This window comes from Cornus florida, unplaced genomic scaffold, assembly GCF_030987335.1.
Source record: "Cornus florida cultivar Cherokee Brave unplaced genomic scaffold, ASM3098733v1 CherokeeBrave_3.0.0_Hap2_Chr09, whole genome shotgun sequence".
Lineage (NCBI taxonomy): Eukaryota > Viridiplantae > Streptophyta > Magnoliopsida > Cornales > Cornaceae > Cornus > Cornus florida.
The window spans coordinates 5180755-5191041 of record NW_026775579.1 but is presented as its reverse complement, the minus strand read 5'-3'; the positions used below and the strand labels follow the sequence as shown (position 1 = coordinate 5191041).

The window sequence follows — 10287 nt, the reverse complement described above, 5'->3', positions numbered from 1 at the left end:
GCACCGAAAAGATCTGGCCAATGTATCAACTGTAATCCAGATGGGGTAGCCATCGATGGTGGTCTGCAGCTCTGATAGATTACCCGGGGCCGACCGGAGGTTCTGGAAGAACATCCGAACTAGCCGCGGGAAGGCAGGATAAGTAACTGGCGCCAGAATGGTTGAAATGCCGCACTGCTCGATGTCATCAAAAGCTGCCGAGTTAAGACTGACCGAGAGAAGAAATCAATATCAAAAACTGACTCATGTGCCACTGAAAGGCGTGAATATCTCGAGAGAGGCCGGTCTCTAATCTAGCCTGGCTATGCCGGTGGTGGAGACGAAGAAGATGTATACTTAGCCTCATCAGAATGAGACGAGGAAGAGGCAGAGGTGGAAGAGACAGAGCGGTCAGACTGAGCCAGAGCTGGCTCCTCATACTGCTTTAAGTGCTCGGGCTGCTCAGCCTGCTCAACATGCTCTAAAGATGGATCTGGAGTATGTGAAGGTCCTGCCTCCTCATCTAAACGGGGTTTCACTCTCCGCTCATACTGTTGACGGGCAACTGTCTTAACCCGTGCCATAGCATGCTAAAGAACGAAACACTTGCAAATTCAGCAACATATAATAGAGATTTGAAGCACAAATATAGAAACATGTATGTCAAATAAGATAGATAACTCAGAATAATAATCATGAATCTACGCAAGTGATTATGTAGCTAAGTAAGCAGTGACTAAGTGAAGCATGCTTAATAGTGTGAGTATGGAATGCATCCAATGTGGAAAACACAGGCATTGGGCATCAAGAAACTAGTATGAACACTATAGATGGTGTGTGAAGTGTGTATATACAAATCTGTGAAGTTCGATCGATTATGACTTGAGTAAGATCAATCTCTGTCAGATCGATCAGGACTAAGTTCGATCGATCTTTGTATGATCGATCAGCGAAAACTTCAATCGATCGAACTGCTTCAGGAAATTTGAAAAGTCCCAAATCTGTGACTTGGATGGCACGGGGGGTACCCAAGCAAGGTTGTGGGTCCCTCTACACCTCAACAACACAAAAATGGTCATTTGTGTAGGCACGTGACCCCCTAAATCGAAATTAAAACAAATATATACACAAAATATATACATATATATATAGATGCTTGAAAATCATCAAGAATTGCACAAATCCAACCTAAAAGCTCAAATCTAGCATGGAAACATGTAAACTATCAAGATTGAAGCTCCAAAATGAAAATAAGGTTGAGAACTCACCAAGCTGAGTGAAAGAAGTGGAGATAAAGGAGATGAGATGAGATCTAAAGGTGGAGATGAGATTTCAAAGCTCGGGAAACTCACCGGAGGTTAGGAAAGTGGGTTGCAGCAGTGGGAGGCGACAAGGGTTGAGATCGATGGCCAAATCGATCAAATGACCCTAGGGTTTCTATTTTTAGAAACGATCTCTGCCCTGTTTGATCGATCTGGAAAGATCCTCGATCGATCGAACATAGATCGATCTGTAAAGGACTCAGATCGATCTAACCTTGTAAAACATATATATATATATATATATATATATTTTTTTTTTGGATTTTTGGAAAAATAAAAATAAAATGAAATGAAAATAAAAGTAAAGATTAAAATAAAAATCTTTTTGAGGTTTTTTTTTTAAAAAATAAAATAAGAATAAAATAAAATCAAAATCAAAATACAGTCAAAGTCAAAGTCAACAAAGGAACACAGATCGATCAATCCAAGATTGATCTAGAAGATGCTTCGATCGATCGAACAGGTAAAAACCTACAGACAAGTTCGAACGATTAGACAGAGAGCTGTTTTATGCAAGGTTCAAAAATTTTCTAAGTGTTGGAACTGAAGATCGATCCAAGAAGAATTTGGATCGATCTTGGAATTTCAGATCGATCACAAAACATTTCGTACGATGGGACAGAGAGGTGAAATATACAGGTTTGATGCAGGAATGAAGTTCAATCGATCGAACCTCTTTTGAGATCGATCGAACAGGCACAAGATGCCTATTTTAGAACTGAAAGTGCAGGTATTTTCAACCAAAATCCCTAACAATGTGTATGAACCCAGAATATATCTAGATGTTGCAAGAAACGAAAGATAAAATAGAAATGAGGAAGGAATAGGGTTGTAAACCCTACGAACCATTGCTAGTCTTTAACGTCTCTAGGAAGACGTTGGGCTCTTTTAGTCCGGATCAAATATCTTGTTATGTATCCCCTCCTTGGCGGGGTGAAAAACACTTTGAACCCCATCCAACAAATGGCTCTTTAAGGAAATTGTTGGATTTGGATCAAAAGGAATTGACAGTCTTTTATCAAGGCAATTCTTGGGCTTCCATGCCCTTTCAACACAAGGTTTTGAAACAATTTTCTTTGAATTCAAGTTTGAAGATAGACTTTTGGAAATTCCACTTCTAAGCAAGGACTCAACTCTATCACATTCATTGTCAATGCATTTTTCAATAACACATACTTCTTCATGCTTGTCTATGGAATTCGGGGTCGGATTAAAGATGTTCAACTTCACTTTCATATACCCAAATGGGATTTTCATTATCCCCATCCTACAATTTATGTTGGCATTTGCGGTTGCCAAAAAAGGACGGCCAAGGATAATGGGAATTTGGCTATTGGGGTTCGGAACCGGTTCTGTGTCTATGACAACGAAATCAACAGGGAAGAAGAACTTATCAATCTTAATCTAAACATCCTCTATGATACCCCGGGGATTTTTGATGGATCGGTCAGCAAGTTGTAAAACTACCGACGTCAATTTCAAGTCTCCTAAGCCCAATTTGACATATACCGAGTAGGAAAGAAGGTTGACGCTTGCTCCTAAGTCTAGAACAGCCCGATTAATGACATGGTCACCAATGATGCAAGAAATAGTAGGTGAACCGAGGTCCTTAAACTTTGGGAGTGTGTTATGTTGCAAAATGGAGCTCACTTGCTCGGTCAAGACCACTTTCTTTGGTGCTTGGCTTTTATTCTTCCTCTTTTGGGTGCAAAGATCTTTCAAAAATTTGGTATAAGCCGGAATTTGCTTGATTGCATCCAAAAGTGGAAGATTAATCTTTACTTGCCTAAACATTTCAATAATTTCATTGGTCTTGGTCTTTTGTTTTTCAAGAGAAATGGATCATTTTAAGGCATCCAGAAATGGAGCTTTAGGCTCAAAAGCTTTTTCAAAATTTTTCTTTGAAGAATCTTCAACACAAGAATTTTTCAAACTATCACAAGAATTTTTCAAATCATCTTTTAAAACTTTGTTCAAATCATTTTCCATTACTTTTTCAACAAAGGGGTCATGCACATGCAATGAAGGAGGAATAGGATGTGAAACGAGATGTGTGTCAACTTTTGGTTGCACCGGTTCACTCTCTTCATTGGACATACTGACTTGGTTGTCCACAATTCTCCCACTTCTCAAGGTTGTCACCGCATTGACATGTTCGATTGTGTGACCTTCCGATGAGGAATGAGTCTTCATAACACATTGTTGCTTTGGTGGTGCATTCAAAGGCATATTCCCTTTCTCTCTAGCATTCAAAGTACTAGCTATTTGCCCGACTTGGGTTTCTAGCTTAGCAATAGATTGAGAATGGGAATGAAACAATTGAGTATTCGCCTCTAGAGTGCCTAGAACGGTCAACACTTTCTCCTCAAAAGCGGGACTCCTAGAATTTCCTTGAGAATATGATAATTAGTTAGGAAAATGAGAATTAGAAAATTGATTGCCATGCGATTGAAATGATGATGATCTAAAACCTTGGGAACCTTGGCCTTACATTAGAGATGGAATATACTTCTCTTGAAAACCACCTTAGGGAGGGTTTGAGCCTTCCCCTTAGCTTTTCCAAGAGAAGTTTGGATGGTTCCTCCAACTTGAATTGTAATGAGTGCCATAGGGATTATTCCCTTGTTTGACAAATGTAGCATTGACTTGCTCATGGTTTTTACTTGGAACATGTCCATGGGGACAATTGGAAATAGAATGTAAAACACTTGAACAAGTCATGCAAGATTCATTAGATACACAATGATGAACATGATTAGGGGAGGAAGACATTTGATTCGCCGAAGTTTGGTTGATCAAGAATTGATCAAATCTTTAAGATAAGGATTTCATCTTGGCGGCTATATCATTGGAATTGTCAACTTGATATAAGCCGACATTCTTCCTTCCACCGAAGTTTCTACTATTTTTAGAAGATAAGGATCTATGCATTGAATTTTCACTCATACTTTCATACAATTGCCATACATCATTTTCATGCTTGTCAAGATAAGAGCCACCCATAGATGCATTAACCGTACCCTTATGATTATCCGGTAAACTTTCAATGAAATATTGAACTAGTTGCCATTTAGGTATGTCATAATGTGGGCATTTCCTAATCAAATCATTAAACCTTTCCCATGCCTCAAGAAACATTTCCCCATCCCCTTAAGAAAATTCATGAATGGAAGTCCTCATGGCATTGGTCTTAGAAACCGAGTAGTACTTCTTCAAGAACTCTTATTACATTTTTGCCCAAGAAGTTATCGAAAAAGGCCTAAGATTGTTGAACCAATATTTTGCCTTGTCTTTAAGGGAAAAAGGAAAAAGTTTGAGTCTTAACACTTCTTCTGGCATGTCCGTGTATTTCATGGTGGAACACACTTCAAGAAACTCATCTAAATACTTATAAGGTTTTTCACTTGGAAGTCCATGATAGTTGGGAAGCATTTGAATGGTTTGTGGTTTAATCTCATAGTGATGTGCTCTAAATGGGGGCAATTGAATGCAAGTAGGTACATTGTATTCATTAGGCACATAATGGTCTCTTAAAGCAATAGGAGGATTCACAATTGGTGGTGCTAAATGAACACCTTGATTAGCTTGAACCATGGGAGGTTGTGGAGCAAAAATTGGCAGAGGCATTCCCAATGGAACTTGGCCTTGTTGTTGTGGGTGAATGAATGGTCTAGGCGCCCAACGATACTTGAATGTTTTCATGATGCACATTAGGGTGGAGGATGCCTTGTTGGTCTATGTGACCAAGGTCCTCCATATGGTCGTCATTTAGTTCCTCAATTAGTGAAGTGCAGTGATAAGAACTACCTCTTCCCCTAGGATTACGAACAACAGATTCAAGATGCAAATTAGGAGGGACAAGAGTAGGATTTAATGACTCATGACCATGCATACACTAGCTAAACAAATAAAAAGCAAATAACAATCACTTCGCCCCCACAACAAATCAATCAACAAACATTCTCCACATACATTGATCCAATACTCCCATGCTTGAACAATATGCAAAGAAAATTAAATTGCCTCCATGCGGGCTCACGATTTATCTAATAATTGAAAAACTTGCCACCACGCAGGCCGACGATTTAACTAGAGATTGAGTTAGAAAGATCTCACAAAGGGTCCTTAAGCAACTTCAATTCATTTTCAATTTTCAAGCCTTGCTATGCTTTGTAATTTTTTTAGATTTTAGCCCTTTTTTGCTTTTGCTTAGCTTCACTTGGCTTCCTTGCTTTTAATTCTCCTTTGCTCAACTTCCTTTGCTCAATTCACCTAGCCAAATAAGAACAAACACAGTAAATAACTAAAAATAAAGTAAAGAAAAGACACGATCAAAAGACTATTAATTCCTAATTGTTTTCAAAACACGGCGTTGCCAATTCAATCCCCGGCAACGGCACCAAAAACATGGTGTGGTCGTCGATGTACAACCAAATTTGTGCAAAATACTGTGGCCAAGATTTAAATTTATAAATGCCACTACTACCTTTAACAAAAAATATAGCTAGGGTGAGTTGGGATCGTCCCAAAGGATTGTGGGTGCACTAGCAATGGAAACAATATATAGGTTAGTAGGTCGAGAGATCAAAAGTAGATTGCTTGGTTGATTAGACTATAAACTAAACTAAACAAGTTCAATGTAAAATAAGCAATTTAAATGAAAATTAGAGAAAACAAAAGAGTGAGGTCTTGGGGTCTAGAGGTCACCACTAAACATCATCATTCTAGACGTTTATACAATTAATGAGGGAAAACCATGTGTTACAATTTGAAAGTGTATGATTGATTGTTTCAACAAGCATGGATGACCAATGAAGCATATAGTGTCTAAATAACCTAGTAAATAGCACAATACATCAAACTAAATCATTAATCCTTCCTTTAAGCTTAAATCACATGGTTAGAGAATAATACTACTTCCATTTATAAGCATGGAACATCAAACAACAAGTATGGATTGTCCTCTTATCTAACAACTAAGGTAACTACACTACAACTTAGCTAAAGGCATGAAAATTAAACTAAATAAACTAAGAGAGATGCACAATCCATCAAGACATGAGTATGAACCATCAAATAAACCACAATAGTATTCTATTAAGCACTATGCCTTGACAATCTCTAGATCCATAACATCAACACACATAGACATGCATCAATAACACAAAAACTAGAGATAAACACATGAACATCTATTCTAACATACATAGACATATGGATAGAATGAAATGATCAATTGGAAGTATTAAAACACACAAATCATTGAAAAACAAGATTCATATATAAAATAAGTGTCAAGACAAGATTACAACACAAATCCCCTCAAAATACAAAGCATTAGAGTCTAGAAGGCATGCTTAGGGCTAACTCTAGCCCCAAGAAGATGTTTAGCCACTCATTGAAGTAGCCATCCAGCCCTCAAGGGCTATCTCCATGGTAGGAATGACCTCATTCTTGATGAAAACCCTAGAAGAATGGAAGAACTTCTAAGAATGTATCTCTAGCCTCTCCTCCTATCTTTTTTTCCTCTATAAGAATGTTTTTAAGTATCTTTCTTTGTATATGTGTAAAAAGTAGCTCAAATCTTTATATAGGTAGCTCAAGTGTCACATCCAATGGTCTGGACTCGTGCACAAGGGCCCCTCCAATGATTACACCATGAGACAACTTTTAATGAGCTGGAACTTATTTTTTTTCAACCTTGAGGAGGTTCGATCAATCGAACTATGGTGAGATCGATCAAACTTAAGTGAGATCCATCCAATGCCGCAGAGATCGATCATCCTTGGCAGCATCTTTTTGAAGAAAGACAAATCTCTGAGATATTTTGGGATATTTTGGGAAAGAGACAAAAGTGGTAGGTGAGGATAAGATCAAGTAATTTCGATCGATTGAAGGAATGTTAGATCGATCGAAAATGATTGAATCTTTTGGAGAAGAATAAGGGCTTGGATCCATCTTGAAATGTCTAGATCGATCTTGCTCTGATCAATCGAAGGAATGTTGAGATCGATTGAACTTGCTGTTTTTCCACACTCTGCTTCCACTTTACTCCTTTCTTCCATCCAGCTTGAGTCAGCTTCTTTAATGCTCTTATTTGGCTGAATTAGCTTATTTTTGGTATAAGCACCTGAAAAGCGCAATAACATGAAATTAGTCTAAGATGGAAAAATAAGATAGATAAATGTCCTAGAATACATAAGCTTAAGGGGTTTAAATACGCACTTTTTAGCGCTCATTAATACATGCTTTTGTTCATAATCTAGAATTTAATTTAATTATTTTCTATGTTTAAGATTTAATTCTCATGATGGTGTATAACTTAGAATTAAATTGTGGCATGCTAGAAAATTAGGCTTTGGTGTGTTTGTTAACATATATTAAATTTGGCTTATTTGAAAAAAAATTGCAACTTTTATTTAATAATTTTCTTTTGTGAAAGTTTAACTTTCATGGTCATACCTTGTATGGAATTAACTTGTGATACGCTATTAAATTAAGTTTTGGCATGTTCTTTAATATACTTTAATTTGACAGCATTTGGATGAGTTTGAAAATCTAAAGATTTTAATTAAAAGAATTAATGAAAATCTATTTAATGGTTCCTTTGGCTAAATTAAGTTTTTAACTTGATATTTGTGATGACTTGGACTAGTTTACTAGCATATATTAATTTGGGACTATTTGAAGTTGCTTTAGAATTGAGAGATTTAATTATCATGATTTAATTAAATTCTACCTTGTTGTTCCAATGACCTAATTAAGTTTTTGATTTGATATATGTCATAATCAAGTTATGTTGCTTAACATGTGTTAAATTGGGGATCATTTGATTAAGATTTGAAACTTAGAGAAATTAATTAGTTTATTTAATTAATTTTCGTTTCTATTGCATTAATGATTTAATCATGTGTTTGACATTGGTTATATGTTTAAATCATGATTTTAGACTTATATTAGATTCTTCAGTTTATGTTTTTAATATTGAATGATATTGTTATAGCGTGTAATGAATCGCACGCTGAAGATTTGACATGTGATGTTATTATAGCGTGTAACGAATCGCACTTTGAAGATTCGACATTTTTATCCTATAGCAGTTGTGGATTTAGAGCATGTATTGTGTGGTTTTAACCTACTTGTGCATGGAATGTAGTTTCATGCTTTATATATTTCGTATATAAGTTGTTAACTTATTTATTTTGGAGTCACTTGGGACATTATTACAATGATATGACTAGAGTTTGGCTCTAGTACGGGAGGTATGAGTTCTCCATATTTTATACTGTGCACTATGTTGGTCTTCCCAGCGGGCCCGGAATAACTATTTTGATCTTGGTTTATTCTGAGACATGATGTCCAAGTCTTCCACTATTTGATTTCGCATTCAATTCCAAGTTGACAATCTATGTTTAATTGTGACTTGTGGTCTTGGTTATTAGTGATTTAATGTTGTTAAGTACATTTATGCAATATAATTTGTAAAGAATCATAGTATGTTTTTAATATTGTTAAGTACATTTATGCACTATGATTTGTAAGGAATCATCGCATGTATTTTTTTATTTATTTATTTATTTTATTTTATAAATCTTGTTAAGTGCATTTATGCTTTAAATGTTTAAATGTAACTTAAGAATGATCCTATAGATTCATTTGGAACATAGACGTTAGGTGGCATGACCCACTTTACTTGTTTTCGTATTTTAGATTTCAAATTAATAACTTTGAGAATCTATGTCTTGATGCGTTGCATTAGAAATTCTAATTATACTAAATTGTTATATTTAGTTGTTTTCACACTTTAGATTTCAAGTTGATAATTTTGAGAATCTATGTCTTGATGCGTTGTATTAGAAATTCTAATTATACTAAATTGTTATATTTTGTTATTTTTGCACTTTAGATTTCAAGTTGATAACTTTGAGAATCTATGTCTTGGTGTGTTGTATTAGAAATTTTAATTATACTAAATTGTTATATTTAGTTGTTTTTGCACTTTAGATTTCAAGTTGATAATTTTAAGAATCTATGTCTTGATGTGTTATATTAGAAATTCTAATTATACTAAATTGTTATTTTTAGTTGTTGTCACACTTTAGATTTCAAGTTGATGGTTTTGAGAACCTATATCTTATTGCCTCGTATAACATGCTCCCATGTTATTTAAATTACATGAATGATGTGGTTTATGCTAGAAATGATCTAAGGTAGCTTAGGATGCTCCCTGAGTCTCACCTTTGACATAGATGTTAGGTGGCATGAGCTTTTTGAATTGTTTCACATTAATGAGACAATCTTGTAAAACGTTAGGTTTTTGCATGCTCATCTCCTACGAGTAGCTTTATGTTACTTACCCCTGAAGTTACCGGGGTTATTTTTCAGGTACAAGATTCAAGATTTGGGGATTTGCATTTGCCTTGGGTGATATGTAGATTTGAAGTTTCTTTAAATGTATTCTTGTTCACATGCAAGTGTTAGTATGTTTGAGTTTTGCCAATAAAATGTAATTTTCCTAACTTTGGAGGCTTGGCATGTCAAATTTTGTAAATGAATTGTAATAAGGCCATGGGCCATTGTAGCATGTTTAAAATGTCATATTACACTTACGTGTATGTTCACATTATCACACAATAGCATATTATTTAAATTGATCATGCTATGGGGGATTCAAATGAGACTTAAATTCTCTTTTCAGTTTTGGTGCATGGCAGGTTCATTCTTCACATTTTTGACCTGTTTCGGTTGACCGGTGGCTTGTTTTAGACGAGCGACACATATTTTTTTAAAAATTTTAATTGAACAGTAAAGTCCAATTCCAGTAGCCATTTTCCATTCCGAGCCACAAACCGATTGACCGGTTTGTCATTTCGGTCAATCGTAATGAAGGCTCATTTCCTTTCTTTTCTTGGCTTACTTCGGTCGACCAAAGCATCATTTTGGACGACCGAAATGATGCTGCCTTGTGGGTTTTGTTTGGTTTGTT

The 10287-nt window shown here is 35.8% G+C and overlaps 1 pseudogene; it reads left to right on the top strand.

The window, feature by feature from the left end:
• Positions 1–4377: 4377 nt before the first annotated feature.
• On the top strand, positions 4378–4475 carry LOC132275724 (small nucleolar RNA R71; annotated as a pseudogene).
• The last annotated feature ends 5812 nt before the right edge of the window (positions 4476–10287 follow it).